This window comes from Balaenoptera ricei, chromosome 18 (genome assembly GCF_028023285.1).
Source record: "Balaenoptera ricei isolate mBalRic1 chromosome 18, mBalRic1.hap2, whole genome shotgun sequence".
Lineage (NCBI taxonomy): Eukaryota > Metazoa > Chordata > Mammalia > Artiodactyla > Balaenopteridae > Balaenoptera > Balaenoptera ricei.
In genome coordinates, this window is record NC_082656.1 from 23,569,881 (window position 1) to 23,594,781 (window position 24,901).

The window sequence follows — 24,901 nt, forward strand, 5'->3', positions numbered from 1 at the left end:
CAGGCAGGAAGCCTCAGCCCTGATGACAAGGTTATTTTAGGATTGGGGAGGGTGAGGGTGATGGATGCTGGACCTCTGGCCATGTTTTTCTGTGGAATCCACCTATACTTTCTGTTGTGTGATTATCTACCTAATATTCCAGCGCTCAGCAGACATAGATAAAGGGAGTACCTACTTTATAAGGTAAACAGTCCCATTATTAGACAGCTCTGGTTATAAGAAAGTTCTACAGATTAAGCCAAAGTAGGCCTACCATTTGATATGCTAGGTTTCAGCGTATCATTTTAGACAACTGAATGTGGAAGGGTTAATTAGAACAGGCTGTTTGAATTGCATGGGGCCAGAACCCAGAACTTGGGTGGGGAGAACACAGAGGAGGGTTGGCTGGAAGATACTGTTCAGTGTTCCCTCCCAGCTATCGCAGTTAATACTCCCTCTCAACCAACGCGTTTGGCTGCAGCCACAAGTCCACATGCCAAAGTGAAGAGAGAAGAGAGAATTTAGGAAAAAATGAAAGGATGGGAGAGATATTTTTTAATTTATTAAGATAAAAACATATTTGGTATTAGATATAAACATGTTCCTGAAATATAGTTGCTTCTGGTTTAGGAATTTAGCAGCTACCCATAGGGACTTACTGTGATGCAACTAACTAGTTAGGACTAAAAAAAAAAAAAAAAAAAAAGTCTCAATTGGAAATTTAGGACGTATAAAACTGGTCTGAATTTTATTTTATTCCACTTTAATTTTAATAGAATCCAACAAGAAAAAGAGCTGAAATCCAAAATTACCTCTTTGTCTTTAGAGGTGAATATGAAATAGATATTTTTGCTCTATTTAACATATAAGAATAAAAGCTAATAATTACTGCTCCTCTCCCTGCCTGCTAAGAGAGAAATATATGCACATACAAATGTGTACATAAATGTGTCTGTATGTAAACAGGCATTGCATTAATATATGCATTTCATGGTTAAAGATTTTGATGTATTCTAGGAAAACAATTGTTTATATAATAAATTAATGCAAAATACTTGTGTTGAGATCCTTATTTTTCCTTGAAAACTATTGTTTTGCAAACTATGTGATCAACAGCTAAGGGAGAACTTTTACTTGAAGTTGAACTGTTACTTGTTGAAGTTTACTTGAAGGAGTACTTGTGATTTTTCTCCTTTTTTATATATTGATTTTAAATGTATTCATTACTTTTGTGTTTTTTCTCATTATAAGTCTCACAAAGGAAACATAAATCACACTCGGAGATGTGGTCATGATACTCGACCTGTCATTTAAAAGCTCCCCCAAATTTCCTGAACGAGTAGATGAATAGTTGCTCATGTTTAGTTATAGACAGTTCACTGGGTTGCAAGGGGAGGTTTGTGTTAAGAATAATGGAATAATACTTTTCTTGTTTATTATTACTTCAGGGTTACCCTGAAGTATCTTTAGAGTTACCCTGTCCAGTGTTGGTTAAAACAATAAATAATCAGAGAAGGGCAAAAAGAGGAATAGTCCCAAACTGTGCCCATCTCTCTAGTCTTATTTCTTGCCACTTCTCTGCTTGCTCTCTACACACCAGCCCTTCCTTCTTTGAGGGTTTTTTTTTTGTTTTTGTTTTTTTAATGCTTCACACCCTCCATTGTGCTGTTCCGTCTGGTCCCTAAGTCCCTTCATTTTTTTCAGACCTAGTACTACTTATTCTTAAGGCCTCAGGATAAATGCTATTTCTTTAGGAATCCTTTATGACCTTTCTCTCTATTTCCTATCTAGCCTGCTCTTCTTTCTTTATCCTAGGACTTAGCACAAATTATAATTATTATTCCTTTTACTGTGAGTCTTCCAAGCTATACTGTAAATTCCATAATGTCAGGAACTCTGTCTTTTTCATTGTTATATCTCTGGCAGCCAGCACAATGCTTGACACATCTTAGATACTTGACTAATATTTGTTAGAAAAATGGATAGATGGATGGATGACTAGATGGATGTATGGATGGGTGGATGGGTGAATGGAAGAATATTATGCTCACCTAAAAGGGTAGATTCTGACCTCATGAGTCAGAATCTTACTAATAGCAATTTGAGCCAGGAAATTTGTACTTCTTAGGTTCTTAGGTGCTTAGGTTCATTGACGGATTTATTTGACTGCCATGCAAAAATGCAAGTGATAGGCAGTGAGGAAAGTATGAACATCAAAATATGAAAGCTGATAATATCACAGTTATTTCCTTGGCCAAAAATGGGAGGGGAAGCACACTGGTTTTGAAAGCTCTCTAAAAATTTAACATACAACTTTTTTTGTAAATGGTTTTCTTTATTATATAGTATGTTAGACATTTCTAGAACAGTGCTGGCAAATCTTTCAGTCAATTACATGCTCACTGGCAAAGTATTTCAAAATATTTTGGTAAACTTTAGAGCTACGTGCCATTCAGCAACTCACATGACATTTCCACGTCAGTTTGTTGCTTTTCTGTTGCATTTTGTTCACTCATCACTTGAGTGCCTCTTGCCAGCTTTTGTTCTCAGGATGGAATAGGTTTGAATCTGGTAATGAAACTGTGCAAAATGGTACAAGTGCCTCAAACAGCATGTGTAATTACAAGTGTATAGCACAGTCAGAAGGAAAGCAAGTTAGAATTAGCTTTCCGGGCTCTTTCATTCAGGAAGAATTATTATTTTTTAATGGTAAAGTTCTTTTTTTATTGTTCTAAAATAGGCATAACATACAAGCTATTATTTTTTATTTTATTTTATTTATTTACTTTTGTACAGCAGGTTCTTATTAATTATCTATTTTATACATATTAGTATATATATGTCAATCCCAATCTCCCAGTTTATCCCACCACCACTGCCCCCTCTCCCCGCTTTTGCCCCTTGGTGTCCATACGTTTGTTCCCTACATCTGTATCTCTATTTCTGCCTTGCAGACTGGTTCATCTATACCATTTTTCTGGATTCCACATATATGCAATAATATTTGTTTTTCTCATCCTGACTTACTTCACTCTGTATGTCAGTCTCTAGGTCCACGTCTCTACAAATGACCCAATTGCGTTCCTTTCTATGGCTGAGTAATATTCCATTGTATATATGTACCACATTTTCTTTATCCATTTGCCTGTCAATGGGCATTTAGGTTGCTTCCATGACCTGGCTATTGTAAACAGTGCTGCAGTGAACATTGGGGTGCATGTGTCTTTTTGAATTATGGTTTTCTCTGGTTATATGCCCAGTAGTGGGATTGCCGGGTCATATGGTAATTCTTTTTTTTTTAACATCTGTATTGGAGTATAATTGCTTTACAATGTTGTGCTAGCATCTGCTGTATAACAAAATGAATCAGCTATATGTAAACATATATCCCCATATCCCCTCCCTCTTGCATCTCCCTCCCACCCTCCCTATCCCACCCCTCTAGATGGACACAAAGCACCGAGCTGATCTCCCTGGACTATGTGGCTGTTTCCCACTAGCTATCTATTTTGCATTTGGTAGTGCATATATGTAAATGCTACTCTCTCACTTCTTCCCAGCTTACCCTTCCCCCTCCCCGTGTCCTCAAGTCCATTCTCTATATCTGTGTCTTTATTCCTGTCCTGCCCCGTAGGTTCTTCAGAACCACTGGTTTTTTTTGGTTTTTTTTTTTTTCAGTTCCATATATGTGTGTTAGCATATGGTATTTGTTTTTCTCTTTCTGACTTACTTCATTCTGTATGACAGACTCTAGGTTCACCCACCTCACTACAGTAACTCAATTTCACTTCTTTTTATGTCTGAGTAATATTCCATTGTATATATGTGCCACATCTTCTTTATGAATTCATCTGTTGATGGATATTTAGGTTGCTTCCATGTCTTGGCTATTGTAAATAGTGCTGCAGTGAACATTGTGGTACATGACTCTTTTTGAATTATGGTTTTCTCAGGGTATATGCTCAGTAGTGGGATTGCTGGGTCATATGGTAGTCCTATTTTTAGTTTTTTAAGGAACCTTCGTACTGTTCTCCATAGTGGCTGTATCAATTTACATTCCCACCAACAGTGCAAGAGGGTTCCCTTTTCTCCACACCCTCTCCAGCATTTATTATTTGTAGATTTTTTGATGATAGCCATTCTCACTGGCGTGAGGTGATACCTCATTGTAGTTTTGATTTGCATTTCTCTAATAATAAGTGATGTTGAGCAGCTTTTCATGTGCTTCTTGGCCATATGTATGTCTTCTTTGGAGAAATGTCTATTGAGGTCTTCTGCCCATTTTTGGATTGGGTTGTTTGTTTTTTTGATATTGAGCTGCATGAGCTGCTTCTATATTTTGGAGATTAATCCTTTGTCAGTTGCTTCGTTTATGAATATTTTCTCCCATTCTGAGGGTTGTCTTTTCGTCTTGTTTATGGTTTCCTTTGCTGTACAAAAGCTTTAAAGTTTCATTAGTTCCCATTTGTTTATTTTTGTTTTTATTTCGATTACTCTAGGAGGTGTATCAAAAAAGATCTTGCTGTGATTTATGTCAAAGAGTGTTCTTCCTATGTTTTCCTCTAAGAGTTTTATAGTGTCTGGTCTTACATTTAGGTCTCTAATCCATTTTGAGTTTATTTTTGTGTATGGTGTTAAGGAGTGTTCTAATTTCATTCTTTTACATGTAGCTGTCCAGTTTTCCCAGCACCACTTATAGAAGAGGCTGTCTTTTCTCCATTGTATATGCTTGCCTCCTTTATCAAAAATAAGGCAACCATAGGTGCATGGGTTTATCTCTGGGCTTTCTATCCTCCATTGGTCTATATTTCTGTTTTTGTGCCAGTACCATATTGCCTTGATTACTGTAGCTTTGTAGTATAGTCTGAAGTCAGGGAGTCTGATTCCTCCAGCTCCGTTTTTTTCCCTCAAGATTGCTTTGGCTATTCGGGGTCTTTTGTGTCTCCATACAAATTTTAAGATTTTTTCTTCTAGTTCTGTGAAAAATGCCATTGGTAATTTGATAAGGATTGCAATGAATCTGTAGATTGCTTTGGGTAGTATAGTCATTTTCAAAATATTGATTCTTCCAATCCAAGAACATGGTATATCTCTCCATCTGTTGGTATCATCTTTAATTTCTTTCATCAGTGTCTTATAGTTTTCTGCATACAGGTCTTTTGTCTCCCTAGGTAGGTTTATTCCTAGGTATTTTATTTGTTTTGTTGCAATGGTAAATGGGAGTGTTTCCTTAATTTCTCTTTCAGATTTTTCATCATCAGTGTGTAGGAATGCAAGAGATTTCTGTGCATTAATTTTGTATCCTGCAACTTTACCAAATACATTGATTAGCTCTAGTAGTTTTCTGGTGGCATCTTTAGGATTCTCTATGTATAGTATCATGTCATCTGCAAACAGGGACAGTTTTACTTCTTCTTTTCCAATTTGTATTCCTTTTATTTCTTTTTCTTCTCTGATTGCTGTGGCTAGGACTTCCAAAATTATGTTGAATAATAGTGGTGAGAGTGGGCAACCTTGTCTTGTTCCTGATCTTAGAGGAAATGCTTTCAGTTTTTCACCATTGGGAATGATGTTTGCTGTGGGTTTGTCATTTATGGCGTTTACTATGTTGAGGTAGGTTCCCTCTATGCCCACTTTATGGAGAGTTTTTATCATAAATAGGTGTTGAATTTTGTCAAAAGCTTTTCTGCATCTATTGAGATGATCATATGGTTTTTATTCTTCAATTTGTTAATATGGTGTATCGCATTGATTGATTTGCGTATATTGAAGAACCCTTGCATCCCTGGGATAAATCCCACTTGATAATGGCGCATGATCCTTTTAATATGTTGTTGGATTCTGTTTGCTAGTATTTTGTTGAGGATTTTTGCATCTATATTCATCAGTGATATTGGTCTGTAATTTTCTTTTTTTGTACTATCTTTATCTGGTTTTGGTATCAGAGTGATGGTTGCCTCGTGGAATGAGTTTTGGAGTGTTCCTTGCTCTGCAGTTTTCTGGAAGAGTTTGAAAAGGATGGGTGTTAGCTCTTCTCTAAATGTTTGATAGACTTCACCTGTGAAGCAATCTGGTCCTGGACTTTTGTCTGTTGGAAGATTTTTAATCACAGTTTCAATTTCATTATTGTAATTGGTCTGATCATATTTTCTGTTTCTTCCTGGTTCAGTCTTGGAGGATTATACCTTTCTAAGAATTTGTCCATTTCTTCCAGGTTGTTCATTTTATTGTCATAGAGTTGCTTGCAGTAGTCTCTTAGGATGCTTTGTATTTCTGCAGTGTCTGTTGTAACTTCTCCTTTTTCATTTCTAATTTTATTGATTTGAGTTCTCACCCTCTTTTTCTTGATGAGTTTGGCTAATGGTTTATCATTTTTGTTTATCTTCTCAAAGAGCCAGGTTTTAGTTTTATTGATCTTTGCTGTTGTTTTCTTTGTTTCTATTTCATTTATTTCTGCTCTGATCTTTATGATTTCTTTCCTTCTGCTAACTTTGGGTTTTGTTTGTTCTTCTTTCTCTAGTTCCTTTAGGTGTAAGGTTAGATTGTTTATTTGAGATTTTTCTTGTTTCTTGATGTAGGCTTGTATAGCTATAAACTTCCCTCTTAGAACTGCTTTTGCTGCATCCCACAGGTTTTGGATCATCGTGTTTTCATTGTCATTTGTCTCTAGGTATTTTTTGATTTCCTCTTTGATTTCTTCAGTGATTTCTTGGTTATTTAGCAACGTATTGTTTAGCCTCCATGTATTTGTGTTTTTTACATTTTTTTCCCTGTGATTGATTTCTAATCTCATAGCACTGTGGTCAGAAAAGTTGCTTGATATGATGTTAATTTTCTTAAATTTACTGAGGCTTGATTTGTGACCCAAGATGTGATCTATCCTGAGAATGTTCTGTGCACACTTGAGAAAAAAGTGTAATCTGCTGTTTTTGGATGGAATGTCCTATAAATATCAATTAAATCTATGTGGTCTGTTGTGTCATTTAAAGCTTCTGTTTCCTTATTTATTTTCATTTTGGATGATCTGTCCATTGGTGTAAGTGAGGTGTTAAAGTCCCCCACTATTATTGTGTTACTGTCGATTTCCTCTTTTATAGCTGTTAGCAGTTGCCTTAGGTATTGAGGTGCTCCTATGTTGGGTGCATATATATTTATAATTATTATATCTTCTTCTTGGATTGATCTCTTGATCATTATGTAGTGTCCTTCCTTGTCTCTTGTAACATTCTTTATTTTAAAGTCTATTTTATCTGATATGAGTATTGCTACTCCAGCTTTCTTTTGATTTCCACTTGCATGGAATATCTTTTTCCATTCCCTCACTTTCAGTCTCTATGTGTCCCTAGCTCTGATGTGGGTCTCTTGTAGACAGCATATAGATGGGTCTTGTTTTTGTATCCATTCAGCCAGTCTATGTGTTTTGGTTGGAGCATTTAATCCATTCACGTTTAAGGTAATTATTGATATGTATGTTTCTATGACCATTTTCTTAATTGTTTTGGGTTTGTTTTTGTAGGTCCTTTTCTTCTCTTCTGTTTTCCACTTAGAGAAGTTCCTTTAGCATTTGTTGTAGAGCTGGTTTTGTGGTGCTGAATTCTCTTAGCTTTTGCTTGTCTGTAAAGCTTTTGATTTCTCCATCGAATCTGAATGAGATCCTTGCCGCATAGAGTAATCTTGGTTGTAGGTTCTTCCCTTTCATCACTTCGTCATACCACTCCTTTCTGGCTTGTAGAGTTTCTGCTGAGAAATCAGCTGTTAACCTTATGGGAGTTCCCTTGTATGTTATTTGTCATTTTTCCCTTGCTGCTTTCAATAATTTTTCTTTGTCTTTAATTTTTACCAGTTTGATTACTATGTGTCTCGGCATGTTTCTCCTTGTGTTTATCCTGTATGGGACTCTCTGCGCTTCCTGGACTTGGGTGACTATTTCCTTTCCTGTGTTAGGGAAGTTTTCGACTGTAATCTCTTCAAATATTTTCTCAGGTCCTTTCTCTCTCTCTTCTCCTTCTGGGACACCTATAATGCAAATGTTGTTGTGTTTAATGTTGTCCCAGAGGTCTCTTAGGCTGTCTTCATTTCTTTTCATTCTTTTTTCTTTAGTCTGTTCCACAGCAGTGAATTCCACCATTCTGTCTTCCAGGTCACTTATCCGTTCTTCTGCCTCAGTTATTCTGCTATTGATTCTTTCTAGTGTAGTTTTCACTTCAGTTATTGTATTGTTCATCTCTGTTTGTTTGTTCTTTAATTTTTCTAGGTCTTTGTTAAACATTTCTTGCATGTTCTCAATCTTTGCCTCCATTCTTTTTCCGAGGTCCTGGATCATCTTCACTATCATTATTCTGAATTCTTTTTCTGGAAGGTTGCCTATCTCTACTTTATTTAGTTGTTTTTCTGGGGTTTTATCTTGTTCCTTCATCTGGTACATAGCCCTCTGCCTTTTCATCTTGTCTATCTTTCTGTGAATGTTGTTTTTGTTCCACAGGCTGCAGGATTGTAGTTCTTCTTGCTTCTGCTGTCTGCCCTCTGGTGGCTGAGGTTATCTAAGAGGCTTGTGCAAGTTTCCTGTTGGGAGGGACTGGTGGTGGGTAGAGCTGGGTGTTGCTCTGGTGGGCAGAGCTCAGTAAAACTTTAATCCACTTGTCTGCTGATGGGTGGGGCTGGGTTCCCTCCCTGTTGGTTGTTTAGCCTGAGGCGACCCAACCCTGGAGCCTTCGCGAGCTCTTTGGTGGGGCTAATGGCAGACTCTGGGAGGGCTCACGCCAAGGAATACTTCCCAGAACTTCTGCTGCCAGTGTCCTCGTCCTCATGGTGAGCCACAGCCATCCCCCACCTCTGAAGGAAACCCTCCAACACTAGCAGGTAGGTCGGGTTCAGTCTCCCCTGGGGTCACTGCTCCTTCCCCTGGGTCCCGATGTGCACACTCCTTTGTGTGTGCCCTCCAAGACTAGAGTCTCTGTTTCCCCCAGTCCTGTGGAAGTCCTGTAATCAAATCCCACTAGCCTTCAAAGTCTGATTCTTTAGGAATTCCTCCTCCCGTTGCCAGACCCCCAGGTTGGGAAGCCTGACGTGGGGCTCAGAACCTTCACTGCCGTGGGTGGACTTCTGTAGTATAAGTGTTCTCCATTTTGTGAGTCACCCACCCAGCAGTTATGGGATTTGATTTTATTGTGATTGCGCCCCTCCTACCATCTCACTGTGGCTTCTTCTTTGTCTTTGTATGTGGGGTATCTTTTTTGCTGAGTTCCGGTGTCTTCCTGTTGATGATTGTTCAGCAGTTAGTTGCTGGAAAGATTTTTAAGTAACTGTTTGCAGTGGTTTAAATCTGAATAGCCATCTTTGCACCTCCTAGTAATAGAAAAGCTCAACCTGATCTTATAAAAGTACAAATAAATAAATAAATCACACTCACACACACACACACACAGTTCTAAGCTTTACACTAGGTTACTAGCATGGTCACCCATGGGAAGGAAATTTCTAGGGATCTCTTAGAACAAACCTGCAAGATTATTATAGTTTGAAGCAGCAGTTGCTGGTGACAATTTTTTCCCCTACAAGGAGATGAAATGATGCAGACCAATGGTCTGACATTTTCCAAAGCACTATAAAAGAATAAATAAGAATCAGTGAAATGGCATATTGCTTTATGCTTTATTTTGGAAATTTTAGAATTTCTTTGGCAAACTACTTTTTTTCCCCCCAAGAGAACCCCTTGACCTAATTTTAGTAAGTTCTAACTGAAAGGTCTTGCTCACAGCACAGAGTGTGGTTCAGAAGTGGCGTGTTGTTTTGTTTGGGATTTTTCCTTTTAAGTCTCTGGAAAAATTCAGGTCAATCTGGTATGTTTGCATTGAAGTAAAGTGACATCTGGATTTCAGTACTAATGGAGTGAAGAGTCAATATAAATGTAACTGCACAAACTCCATCATGTGTACAATAATCATAAACTAAGCTCTTCTGAATGAAATTGCTGTCAGAAAATGTGTCAGCTTACCAACACTAAGAACATTCCTAAAGCAAATCTCAATAAAAATTAAAATAGTTTTATGTATAAAGAAGCTTGTCTTGTCCACATCATTTTAAAAGGCCTTCATGAAGGAGAAAACACATTCAGCCATGTGCTTTGAAAAACATGCACAGGGTGAACAGAGACCCTGAAGCTGCCTCCATGATTAAATGCCTCAGCTAATATCCATGTTTTATCCAAAACATATACCTTACTAAGCTGTAGTTCCACTGGGCTCTTTAAGGAGCTAAGTATGTGGAATAGGGCATCAAGTTGAATATTCAGAGGAATTCAGGAATATAAACTCTATCCTTGTATGGCACTGGTAAAAAATTTTTTAAAAATCACAGTATGGACATGACCTAATTTCCTCATATTTTTTCCGCTTCCCTGTAGTATTGGGTTGGCCAAAAAGTTCGTTCGGATTTTTCATGCTATGGAAAAATCCAAACAAACTTTTGAGCCAACCCAATAATAGGAATAGTAGCATCAGCACCAGCAACACTACTTAATGCTTTCTGTGTGCCAGGCCCTTTTTCAATGAGTTATGTAAAGTAACCCATTTAATTCTCACAACAGCCATGTAAGTTAGGTACTATCATCTCCCAACTGACAGATGAGCCAACAAAGTATAAAGAGGTGAAATAACTCACTCAAGGTCATACAGCCAGTAAGTCAGTTGCAGAGGTGGAATTTGAACCCAGGCAGCCTGGTTCCAGAGTTTATACTCCAAACAACTGCCTGATTCTGTCTCTCACCTCTGTAGGTGCATATATTTTTATAGCCCAGTATTAGAATTCAAAGTGCAGGGAATGGCTTTGTCAGAGCCCTTAGGAGCTGTCCCCAACAGGGGATTGGATTATGCAGAATAGCACCAGCCATCACTGGCATCTTAGAGTGTTTGAGAATTTGCAAAGCACTTCCACCTCGACTTGCTCCTTTGCTCTGTAAATACAATAAAATTCGAAGGTTGTTATTAATGCACAGAATTTACAAAATACCTGTTATATGTCAGATTCTCTTCCAGAAGATGGGGTACCGTAGTAAATGAGACATGGAACTCACTCTCCTGGAACCTATCTACTTAAAAGGACTGCGTAGTAATTATAATGTTAGTAACAACCATTGCTACATGTGAATGCTTCAGAAAGGCAGTGCAGGCAGGCAGGGTGGCAACATCTTGTTCTTTCCTGATTCTACAAGGCTTGTGAAAATTCACATGCCATGATCTCAAGGCTCTTTAAGCTCTGATTTCATTCATAGGAAGGGGATCTTATAACATTTATATATTATTTACTTTTTTGGTTGTTATTCCATTGCAAAAACATTTTGGTGACTTCCCTCTTCTCTAGATGTATATGTATATGTATACACAGACACACACGCGCACACACACACACACACACACACAGATAAACTCTTCCCGTAAAGACTTCCAGTGGATATCTGAAGTCCATTACTACTTGTCAACCTTTCCGAGCCCTAATTTTTGCTAAAAAAGAATATACATGTAGTAGGACTCTCCAACCCTGAGAACATATGTCTGGAAACTTAGCAGCAGCTGGAAAATTCTCATTCAGGAAGGGGGAAAAAAAGCGCCTGCATATTTTTTTTCTTTAGGAAAAGCAAGCCAGCATTCATTTTTAAAGCTCCTACAAGATGGGAATTATTTAAAGTCTGCTGTTGAATTTCAGATGTTTGCCTGTATCAAATGATATTGGAAAAATTCTTTATTTGAAATGTTTGGACGTGGAGGAAGGAATAGTAGGAAATTTGAAGATGAATGAGAATACCATCCACAGACTCTACAGTCTTTCGTATTTTGACATTTGTCTCCTTTTGAAGTTTTTCACTTCATTTTTACTTTTTCCAAATCTATATCACAGAGTAGTTTATTATATCCAGAAAATTCAAATTCATGCCACATCAGGTACATCCCAAATTTCAAGTGGCATAAATTCTGTGGTGTTCTACTATGCCTAAAGTCTTTTGAGCTTTATCATGTTTGATAGTGGAGGTATTGTCACCTAGAAATGAAAGTCAGGGATGTAGTTCACAAACCCTGATTCTGATGGACACTGTCATTTCATATCTTGGCAATCACAGAGGGAATAAATGACAGACTCAGGGTATTTCAGGATGGCTCCAGTTTAAGGAGTTTTTCATTGTTGTGTTAGTGAGTGAGAGACCAAGGTGCCCCTTTTTCTCTGATATGTGTCAGATGCCATCATGAAGAGTCACGAAGGACAGGCATTTACCCACCTCATATATTTTTCATAAATATTTTAACCACAGTTTTTTAATTTCATCAACACCTAATGTCCCTAAAGTAGGCTATTTTGTCATGTATTCTGAAATATTTCTGTGATATGGCCTGCCATAAGATAGGATTTATAGAAGACATTTCTATTTGAGACTTTAAAATGTACTATTTTAATTTCTAAAATACCGTTATTTAAATGCTAAGGGCTACACTATGAAGCATAGTCTAATGGGATGATTTCCAGATAGATTTTTTTAAATGTTAATAAATATTTCACATTCAAAATGTTTAATATTTCAAAAATATTTATTTTTATCAATAAAATGCATATATATATACATATACATATATATATACTTTTAAAAATTGGAAGATACAGTAGGCCTATAATGAAATGGACCTCACCCCCAACACAGAGAAAAGCTTATAATTCTTTTATATGTTTCTCTGTTTATACTTTTGCTGCTGTAGCTCTAAATATATTTGTGATATTGGCTGTATCATGTGTGTGTTTGTGTACGTGTATAATCACCATTTGTTGATTTGTCAAATTTAGATATTAATATATTGACTTACTATTATGATAAATAAGGATCTAGATTATTTGTACTACTACTGTCCCACTCTCAATATACTACCATTTTTAGTTCTTCTTTTGTTACCTACATATTTTTAAATAATATATTTATTCCTATATTTCTGTCTTATTAACCACAGGCAGTATCTAATGATTTCTTACCTTATGAGATGAGATTATTACCCTTTCCATAACTTCTCCCTTTAATATTTTCTAGTTTTGCTCACTTGTGCTTTTAATTTTACACTACTAAGGTTGATATCATTTATATTCTCTTTTTAATCATATTAAGACGTTAGCTTTTTGTCAGTAGATTGACTCTAAAGGTTAAAAACCTCAACAAAAAATTATTATGAGTATGTAAGCATTATTATTCACTGCTGACTGAAGTAGTATACTGTGATTACATTGCCTTATTTTTTGTAGCTATTTGTTTTTCCTAGAGTTTCTCATTGTTTTTATTTTTCTTTCCATAATCTGTCTTTATGGCATCCTTAAGTACTTTCAGCTTCTTTGCAATACTCCCTTTTCCTAGATACTTCCTGCTGTCCCAAACTGGAGCAACTGTTGTCTAGGCATCTTGTCTTGCATTAATCTTCCTGGGATCCATGTCTTCATCTTTCTCACTTTAATCCCATGTACTGCTGAAGCGTACATACCCTCTACATTTTCTACTTAGTCTGTAAGGAAGACTAGTCTCTTCTCTCCCATTTATTTATTTATTTATTCAATCATTTATTTATAGGATTCTGAACTCATACTATTCTTTTTTTCTTTGGGTTATATGGTCTGGTACTATAATTATTTGTTTTGTTTCTCAAATTTTTCCAGTTTTGGCCGTTGGAAGTTCTTTCAGTTTGGCTTCTATGCCTTTTGACATGCCCAATATTAGTTTCTTGTTACTATCATTATTTTTTAACACTCCATGCTTCCTGGCACTATATAAGGTGCTCCAAACTCATCCACAGTAGATGTTTAAACTAACCCACAGAGTGGAAAAATCAGTAATCTCATAAATATTTATTTAATGTTAAATGAGTGTGCTAGTTGCTATGGGGAACAATGAAGTTTAAGGTATAATTTCTGCCTTCAAGAATTCTATAATCTATTTTCAGAGGTATAATGGAAAATACAAGGCAGTACAAGATTAAATTAGTAAGGACTGGAGAAGCTCACAGAATAGGAAAAAAATAACATTAATCTGAATATATCAAGAAAGGAAACCTAGAGAGATGGATCTAGTTTAGTCAAGTGAAGTGGAAAGGAAAAAAATAAGTGCAGGAACTGTTATTTTAGGGTGTGAGAAGTAGTAAGAGACAAAATCATCTTAGATGAAGTTGACAAAATTTCTTGTTTAGTAAGACAAAGATCAACTAAAACTGTTACAAGAAGTAGAAAATAGGACTAGCTCTGTATTTGTTGAATTAATTGATTGACTTGAACATTCCCACAGCAACAATCAAAAAAAAAGAAAAAACCCTCCAGATCCAGATGGTATTACTAGTGAATTCCTTCAAATATTTGAGGAAGAAATAATATTAATCTTAGGTAAATACAGAAAATAGAGTAGTACACTTCCTAAGTCATTTTCTGAGATCTGTACTACTTTAATACCAAGTTCTGATAAGGACACTATTAAAAAAATACACACTGATATCTGTCATGACCATGGACACAAAAATATTTAACCCACAAATTAGGAATAGAATGCAGTGATATATAAAAAGAATGATAGTTGCAGGATACAGAATTAATATTACATAATCACTGTGTTGTGCAAAGGAAGCCAGACAAAAAATAACTTAGAATGTATGATTCTATATATATGAAGTTCAAGTATAGGCAAAGACATCAATGGTGATAGAAACCAGAACTCCCCTTTTGGAAGGGCTTGACTGGAAAGGAACTTTCTGGAGTGATGAAAGTGCTCTTTATCTTAACTATTGTGTTGGTTACATTTGACAGAGCTCACTGAAATGTACACTTAAAAATCTGTGTATTTTACTGTATGTAAATTACATCCCATTTGAAAAAATTGAGGACATAGTCTTTGATATTCCGTACTGATCTTTGGGGATTTATCAGACCTTGAGTTTTCAATATTTATAATCATAGGAAGGAATGTGACTTTTCTAAATCTTAAAGCAGCTTTGATTTTTGCTTTCTACTCTCCTGGGCATGGAGACACACAGCAGTTTCCCGCCTTGAATTTCCACATTCTGTCAATGTTCTTACAATTTTCACCAAACCCAGGCTTAAAATATTCTTATAATCTTTGACTGTTTCTTCTCTTTTATCATGAATTCCATCTAATTCACGGAATTTCCTCTATTCTCTGCTTTTTCTTCCATCTGGGCCTTCCTTTATATTTTCACGCCTATCTCTCTAATTCACTCTGTTAGCAATAGTCCTCTCCATTTTTTTCTTATTCTGAACACTGATGCCACATTTATTTTCAAAAGCACACTCCTAGTCAAAATCCACCTGAAACAAAAACACTTCCAATAGCTCTAAGCCAGTCAACAAAATTTCAAATGTGTTATTCTGGAATTCACACTCTAGTCTTATTCTCCAGCTCCATAAAATCTCCACTCCAGTCTCCAAATGTGTCTCAGTTCTCCTCATCTCTACTTTTTTGCTCACTAGTAAAGGGATATATGTGTCACCTTAAAAATTTCACACTGATTTGTACCTCTTGTGAAGGTACCTATGCTGTAGACAGTAAGAATCTTAGTTGGGGAATTGTTCCATTGTTTTCTGTTTTGTTTAGTATTTTTTTTGTTTTTATTTATTTTTTGGTTATAGGAAGACACTTCTGCTAAAGCTTTATCACTGACTAGTTTATTTAACAAATATGTTTTGGGCACCTGCCATATACCAGGCACAATACTGGGAGCTGTAGGTTTGGTTGCAAGCATGGTGAACATGGTGCCTACCCTTGACAGAGCTTGAAGGCCCTAATTAGAGAGGAATTTAAAAAGTAATAGTGCTTTGGAGGGGGAGGAGTCTCATAGTAGCTAGGTATTGCTGCTTAACAAATTACCCTGAAACTTAGCAGATTCCCCAGAGAAACAGAATAGGGTGTTTGGGGGGGGGTGTGTGTGTGTAGTGTATATATCTGTACATGCAAATATATATATACACAAATATAGAGAGATATACAGGTATATATCTTTACCCATCTATTTTATAGAGAACTTTATTTCAAAGAATTAGCTCACGTGATTATGGAGGCTGGCAAGTCCAAAATCTGCAGGGCAGGCTGGAGAGCCAAGAAAGAGTTATGTTTCAGCTCAAGTCCAAAGACAGTGTGCAAGCATAATACCTCTTTCTTGGGAGATCTCAGCTTGTTTTCTTTTAAGGCCCTCATCTGACTGGATGAGACCCACCAGTATTACACAGGATAATGTGCTTTACTCAGTGTCTACTGATTTAAATCTGAATTTCATCTAAAAAATCCTTTCACAGCAACATCTGACTGGTGTCTGACCAAATATCTGGGTACCGTGGCCTAGCCAAATTGACACGTAATATTAACCATCACAGTCAGGAATCTGGCCATGGCTTAGAGGGGTCCTTCCAGCTCATGGTCTCTCACAAGGCTTCAATCAAGGTGTTGGCCAGACTCACAGTTATTACACCTGGGGCTGGATCTGCAGTTCACCCTGCTCAACTGGAGCAGGGTCCATTTCCAAGTTCCCTCAGTGACTGTTGGCAGGGTTCAGTTCCCGACAGGTGGGTGGACTGAGGGCCTCAGTCCCTTGCCAAATGGCCCTCTCCATAGAGCACTTCACAACATGGCAGCTGGCATCATTAGAGTCAGGGCAAGAGAGAGGTCACTTCCCATCCCTTCTGCCATACTCTGTTCATCAGAAGACACTAGGTCTAGCCCACGCTCAGGGTGGGGAAGGAGAGGGGATTACACAAGGGTGTGAATACTAGTACAAAGTCAATCAAGAGAATCAATGGAAGATCCTTCCTAGTTTGAAATGTTTTAACTCTATGATGAGAAACTAGAGAAGGGATGGAATATTGTTATGGCCTAGGAAGATTCACTGAAAAGGTGAGGCTTCCCCCACATGTCCCAGAGCAACTAAGCCCGCACGCCACAACTGCTGAGCCTGCGCTCTAGAGCCCGTGAGCCACAACTACTGAAGCCCGTGTGCCTAGAGCCGGTGCTCCGCAACAAGAGAAGCCACCGCAGTGAGAAGCCCATGCGCGACAACAAAGACCCAATGCAGCCAAAAATAAATAAATAAATAAATTTATTTTAAAAAAAGGTGAGGCTTCCATGTGCTGTGCTAGGTGGGTTCATACACCTAGAGGAGGAGGAGACACAGCAGCAGTTCCTAACAAGTGATGTACATCTGAATCACCTGTGGAGCATTTTAAAAATGCATATAGTGAGGATTTTCCTCTGGTGATTCCAATTTAGTTGACCTGGGTAATTACGATGTATCCCTAGTTGAGATTCACTATAATATCATGAGCAAACTATTTCTAATTGACCCAAGGGTTTGGGTCATAAATAGTCTGTTTTAAGGTTAGAGAGGATGGTGGGAACAGGTATTCCTAATGAGGATGTAGATCTGATCCTTAAGAAAGTAGGGAGCCGTGGTAAGTTCTTGAGTAGTGGATGAGTATAATTTGAGTTACATTTTAAAAAATATTTCATTTATGCATTCATTCTTTCATGTTTTTTATTCTGATATTTACTTCTCACCACCATAGACCAGTCAAAGAAGATGCCAGATCTTTTGACTGTTTGTAGGATGAGCTACAAGAAGGAACACCAGCAAAAAGCATATGGTAGTGCATGAAATGTGATGTCATGAGATGGATGAATGGGAAGAGGAGTTGATAGGATTTCCTAATTCAGTGGAAGGGATAAAGAAGGGTGAGAAAGGAATGATGACACCATGTCTTTTGCAAGGTCCTTCTCTTTAAGCAGACCTCCCAGGGCTGGGAAGCAGAGAAGGGGTTAGAGAATTCAAGTCACTGTGTGCTTTTAGCTCTACTGTTCAGTACAATATCCTATGGGTTTGACAAAGACAAGTAGCGTGGCTCAGTAAGCCCTTGAAAAAGGGATTTAGTCAGAGGCATTATATTTTAAATCCATAAATGATGAGATTCCTGCCAAGCTTCTTTTGAATTAAATAAAGTCCAGAATATGGGGGAAATAGGAACGCTCATTAATGCGATAAGACAGCATTTCTACGTGAATGATACAAAATCAAATAGAGTCTTTGTTTTCATTGCTTCTAGAGAATCAAAGCCAGAATCCTTTTGTGGCTCTGTGCTTATAACAATATAGTGCATCTTTTCATCATACTTTCCGGGATAAAACGGCATATAGTTTCTCTGCGCAGTGACAGGCATGTTTCCTTGAACAATACCCTGTAAAGGTCACATTGGAGATTTGAGTCACAAGCCCTGTGACTTAAATTTGAGGCTAAGTTTAAAAATGGTGTGCCCAGAGCTTGCCAATTCCATTAAAAAGCCCTGGTGTCATTTTGGATTACAGTTGAATAGAACAGGACCCAGTGGGATATTGTATCTTTCTTGGTAGCAATACATAGATTTTCTTCTTTGTATCGTTCCCTGGCTATGTTGTTATGGTAGATATCTACTTTCACACCAAATCCTGGAAAATAATGTCTAATTTCATGGACCTATTTTTTTTCTAATGTAGCTCATTTTCTAGCTTTTCAATTATCATTAGAGGATTTCTGTGAAAGCATAATTATTTGTGTGTGTTTAGTTATGGTTGATCTTGAATGCTACCTTCCTTACTGAAGACTTCTTGATTCCCCTCATCCCTGAGAAAGAGGATCGCCAGCCCTTCAAAGTTTCAGAGCACGTTTTCCCTCACTGACATCATCATGCTCTGTTATATAACAGCACTACTCCTCCTTCCTAACAATTGATGCGTTCTTACCATGCACCCCTTATTGTGCCAAGCAGTGTGTATAGGTTATCTTACTTAATGCTCACAGCAGCCTATGTGGGAAGTATATCATTTCTGCATTTTGCAGATGAGGAAGCCAAGGTTAAAGAGTTTAAATACCTTGCCCAAAATCATACAGCTTGTAAGTGATGAAGCAAGAACAACCCCACGCAGTCTGGTCCAGACCCCATTCTCTCAAACACATATTAGTACCACCTTCTCATAATTTTTGATGTCCAAATTGCATCCGCTTCCAAAGCAGTAACATGCTTGAGGGAAAGGCTATCTTGCTTTTTTCAGTATTCCTGGAATTATCTGACATATTGACTGACTCAGAAGTATGCACTATGATATTTGTCTTTCTCTGTCTGGCTTACAGAAAGACAAATATCATATGATATCACCTATATGTGGAATCTACAAAAAGGATACAAATGAACTTATTTTTAAAACAGAAATAGACTCACAGACATAGAAAACAAATTTATGATTACCAAAGAGGAAAGGGGGAGAGGGATAAATTAGGTGCTTAGGTTTAAAATACATACACTACTATATATAAAATAGATAACTAACAAGGACCCACTGTATAGCACAGGGAACTATGCTCAATATCTTGTAATAACCTATAATGGAAGAGAATGTAAAAAAGAATATTATATTTATATACATATATGTATAATTGAATCATGTTGCTATACATCTGAAACTAACACAACATTGTAAATCAACTATATTTCAATAAAAATTTAACAAATAAAAGAAGTATGCATAAAAGAAGTGTGCAGTAAATAGTGGTTGAGTGAATGTTTGGAAATTGCCGTCGAGGTTTTATGGGAAACAGGGTCTACACATTTAGGCATACCACCTGAAACTTTGTTTTTAAGGGATGTGAGGAAATCAGAAAGCTAGTATGTGAGATTTTAAGAAGAGTTTCTCTTCATTTTATATTCCCGTCATTTAGGTTAGATTCCATGGTCCAGATATTTTCATTCCCTGTTCTTTGTCAAGCTCTTCTTCCTTCTTTTATGTAAAGATAAACTGGCTCTGTTTGGCTCTGTTCTCTTTTTTTTTTTTCCCCCATGTAATAATCCTAGGCTCCAGTTCTGCAGAGCTCTGAAAACTCTATCAATTGTTCTTCCTTGTTTCTTTCTTCATGCCTTAAGCTTTAGTTGCCTAAATTAAAATAAAAATTTTAAAAAGTTACATGTGACCTTCCTGCTTTATCCTTCTCTAGCCTTTCCGAGGAGCTTCCCAAGTACAGTGTGGTTATGACCTAGAAGTTCGAAGGCTCATACAGAAGGCTATGGCATTAAAAGCTGGCACTTTGAGGGGAATTTTGAAGTGATTGATTGGTGGGCAGTGACCCTGAAACATACTGTAAGAGTGGGTGCTGGGACAGCTGGTGGAGAGTAAACTGTTGGCAATGGAACAACCCAAAACATGTAGATTTTTGACTAAAAATAAGAACGGAAATCTAGATGGAGCCCTGCCGAGACTTGTCAGCCACCCCTTAGCTGTTAAGATGGATATAGCTGCGAGGAGATGCAGTCCTATCCCTCAGAGACATCCACAGAAGAGGCAGGCTCTATTCCTGGTTGCATCAGGGATACATTTCCCCTTAGGGAAAGGTGATGTTCTCTTTCACTGGGACGATGAAGGCACTGTGGGTCACATGGAGGCATCAGAGGAAGATGGGCCGTTTGCATTGCTATCTCCTTGATGACACACAGCACACAAACCTGCCCCGCAACCCATGGGCACCACTGGGTTTCCAAAGAGCTCTCTTTGCATAAGGAGGAAGGTGGGAGAGGAAGTGCACTGCTTAAAGTTGGCTGTCTATATTTCTGTGGGGCCTGACTCAATAAGACAATGTCTGATATAAAACTAAAGCAAATGAGGAGAGGAATTTTCTTGATCAATTTAGTAGTATGTGAGTTACTTTAGTATTATTGCAGCATTACCTGTTCTCTTGTCAATAATATTTCTGTTTATGAAATATTTTTCTTTTTTTATTGAAGTGTAGTTGATTTACAATGATGTGTTAGTTTCTGGTGTTGAGCAAAGTGATTCAGTTGTATATATACTTCTTCAGATTCTTTTCCATTATAGGTTATTACAAGATATTGAATATAGTTCCCTGTGCTATAGCATAGGTCCTTGTTTATCTTTTTTTTTTTAATATAAAGTCCTTCTGTAAGTTCTTTATTTATTTATTTATTTATTTATTTATTTATTTATTTATGGCTGTGTTGGGTCTTCGTTTCTGTGCGAGGGCCTTCTCTAGCTGCAGCAAGCGGGGGCCACTCTTCATCGCGGTGCGCGGGCCTCTCACTATCGCGGCCTCTCTTGTTGCGGAGCACAGGCTCCAGACGCGCAGGCTTGGCAACCGTGGCTCACGGGCCCAGTTGCTCCGCGGCATGTGGGATCTTCCCAGACCAGGGCTGGAACCTGCGTCCCCTGCATTAGCAGGCAGACTCTCAACCACTGCGCCACCAGGGGAGCCCTGTTTATCTATTTTATGTATAGTAGTGTGTATCTGTTGATCCCATACTCCTAATTTATCCCTCCCCCCCTTCCCCCTTTGGTAACCATAGGTTTGTTTTTTATGTCTGTGAGTCTATTTCTGTTTTGTAAATAAGTTCTTTTGTATCATTTTTTTTAGATTCCACATATAAGTGATATCATATGATAGTTGTCTTTCTCTGTCTGACTGACTTCACTTTGTATGATACTTTCTAGGTCCATCCATGTTGCTGCAAATGGCATTATTTCATTCTTTTTTATGGCTGAGTAATATTCCATAGTATATATGTGCCACATCTTTTTATCCATTTATCTGTCCAGGGACACTTAGGTTGCTTCCATATCCTGGCTATTGTAAGTAGTGCTGCTATGAACATAGGGGGTGCATGTATCCTTTTGAATTAGAGTTTTCTTATTTTCTGGATACATGCCCAGGAGTGGGATTGCTGGATCATATGGTAACTCTATTTGTAGTTCTTGAAGGAAGCTCCTTACTGTTCTCCATAGTGGCTGCACCAAGTGAAATATTTTTCTAAATCACACAGGCCACAGAGTGAAATGAGGGGAAGAGTCAGCCCTGAGGCCTTTTAGGCTTTGATGCCTGGGTTGTAAACCTGACTTCAGGAATCTGTGCCTTAGCTTTCTTATCTGGAAAATGGGGCCAGTGCCCTCTAATTGCAGGGACATCATTCAGATTAAAGAGCCTGTGCCCAGTGCCTCACAGCTGGTGGGTTCTCAGTGAGAAGTAGTGTTTCCCGCCTTCATGCTCATACCTGAGCACCGTCCTGCAACCCTTGTCTGGTTAAATTAGGGGAAAAGCAGAGTTCGCTTAGTTATAAAATACTGCTGGCCTTTAGAAGTTTCTAAACACAATGCTGAAAGGTTACCATCCACCCTGTCATTTATGAGTAAGAAGATCTGGGGGTACAAAAGTAATAGCAGTTAATACGGTTACCATAATAATAGCGGTAGGTGCTACTATAGCACTTTCTGACCACAGTGGCTGGTACTGGCAGTCATGGTACTTTGGACACATCCTAATGGTGTGCTTTTTTTCTCCTTCCAGAAGCATCTGGCATGTCAGAGCTACAGTGTCTTCCATGGGACTTCCTTTGTGAACAGCTTCCATTTAAAAGAGTTGTGTGAATACCTTGTTTCAGTCAAGTTCCCAAAGAACACATTTGTCTTCTGATCTGCTGGAGGTCTTAAGGTTTGTGTTAATTTTTCCATTTGTCTTACTGAAGTTATTATTAATTTTGAGGGATATTTTTTAAATGGATAATAGTCGTACCCTATTGCAATAAGAACTGTGGAAGTAGGTTGCGCACAGATTGTAATCCTTTGATTTCATTGGGAGATGGATATAAATGAGAAGAAATTTGATATGATGCTTCTCATACTTATTATTATATACTCTGTGGGATGTTACAAGGATATTAGAAATAAAATATCCCCCACGTTGGCTTAAAACAAGTTTTATTTCTGTGTTCATAAATTCTAACTGAATAGATCCAGTACATTTATATTGAGTGTCTACATAGATCAGATTTTGTTAAGTACTTTCAATTAGCTAAGACCTCGCTGATAAATTATATTTTGAAACATTGAAAATCAAAACTGCATTTGTCAATATCAACTAGTGTTATCATCATGACATTTTTCAAATTATAAAATCTCAGTAGCCAGAATGTTTTCATTTAGCTCTACCAAGGGGTCCTCACCCTATGATTTATTATGATAGAACAGGGTGACCATGGTGGTTGTTTAATGTGTGTGCGTTAACAGCTCGAAAAATCACTAACAGTATTGTTACTCACTTAAGGACAGAGCTTGCTAGCAAAGCAAGCATTTTATTTTGGAAGTGCGTGTTCTGCTTCTGAGATGGTACCAAGTAAACCACTTTTATTCTGAAAGTACTTTCTGACAAAGACCTACCTAAAGGCTGAAATTAATCCACCCATCTTTCATAGATGGAAAAATGAGCAAGAGAGCAGATAAAGCTTGGCTCACTGAGCAGACAAAAACTAAGTGAAGAGCAAGGGAGAAGGAACAGAGTACTTTCCCTAGAAGGACATGTCTTTTTCCACAGACGTTTATTTCATTTGGTTGGACTTTTATTCTGTCCACGGTGACAAATGTTTTCTCCCGTAATGGCCCTCTACTGTGGGGTTTTTTTTTTTAACTTTCTCTTATTTCTACTGAGAAATCAAAGTAGATTTCACTGCAGTGCTGGGCTAGATTCCAGTTTTCCCACTGCACCCTTCATTGCTGGGCCCCATGATTGATTCACTTTGAAGGGTGAGGCATGTGGTACGTACTGGGGGAGAGGACGGATGGGAGGTTGTGTCTCCATCTTTAACTCTCCAGTCTGTCAGCTTGGTAGGATGTTATGGTGTGCAGAGATGTAACAAGTGTCTGACGGAAAAAGAGGTGCTGGAAAGGACTTGAGAAGTTACCTAAATGTTCTTCCCGAGTCTGCAGATAAGATCCCACTTGAACTGTCTGAAACCAATGAGAGACTATTTGTTTTCAGACCTGCATACCTAGGTATCCACTTTCCTTTTGAATCCTAATATAGATTCTCCCTTCTTAGAAACCTCATTGTCTAGAAAGCCTAAGTGTTTCCCGACCTCCTCGCATGGCACTTTATTTCTTCTGTTATGGAGACAGAATGTATTGGTCATCATAGACTTAAGTCTCAGGTCATCCTTTTTCTCTTCAGGAGAGAGAAATCCATTTTTTTGAACCTTTTCCTTTGAAATTATACAGTCCACAAATTTGTTAATCCCCACAGTTTTGTTCTGAGTCTCTTAAGTTCTCTACATTCCACTTAGGTTTGAGAATACAGACAGGTTGCAGGAACATGAAAAATCATCTATTGTTGTTTCTCAGTGGGGCCACTATTGACATTTTCAGGGGGACACTTCTTTGTGATGCAAGATCAGCCCATGGATTTTATCAATAGGAAGGTTAGTAGCCCTGCCTTCAAGGAACTAAAGACCAGCAGCACCCCGCCACCCCGTCCCCAGTTGACGTGATAACCAAATTCAAACCTCCTTTGCCTGTCCCTGCAGAGGAGGACCCGGATTGCCCAGACCAGAGAGTCGCCCGTGAGAGTTGAGCATGCTGAAATGGGCAGAGTTGAGCAAATGGTGGGGCCGGGCCTGGACCCCGGTTTTTAACTCTGGGTGCCATTCTCTTCCCCCCTATCATTCTTCAATTCTGGGTCTACACTGGCTTTTCAGCTGTCTAGAAACACACCCACGTGCGTATATGGATACTCTTCTGGAGAACCAGAATTTCTGGTTTGGTGTTTAGGGGAGATCACTGTTGTCTGATAGGGGAACATGGATGTGGGGAAGATAACATCAGAAATCAGTGCAGGAAAACAGGAGAGAGTGGACAGCTCTGGGGACTTACAGCAAAGACAGGGCTCGGACCCCAGAGGAAATAGTGGGGCTGGTGTTGCAAAGGTATCATCAGCTTAGTCACTGAGAGAGGAAGGGGTAAGAGCATCTGAAATCCAAGGGAAGACTAGAAGAGGTCAGTAGCAAAGGAGTATTTTTTCACTTGCTTTGTATCATGCACCCCAGTGTCAGCTCT

The 24,901-nt window shown here is 38.1% G+C and overlaps 1 protein-coding gene across 9 annotated transcripts in view; it reads left to right on the top strand.

Moving 5' to 3' along the window:
- Window positions 1-24,901, top strand: part of ENOX1 (ecto-NOX disulfide-thiol exchanger 1) — a 612,333-nt gene that overhangs the window by 281,603 nt on the left and 305,829 nt on the right. For all 9 annotated transcript variants that reach the window (XM_059902651.1, XM_059902650.1, XM_059902643.1 and 6 more), the window contains one exon: window positions 22,365-22,508. The gene's annotated coding sequence lies outside the window, so the exon portion shown is untranslated. The remainder of the gene's footprint in view (window positions 1-22,364; window positions 22,509-24,901) is intronic.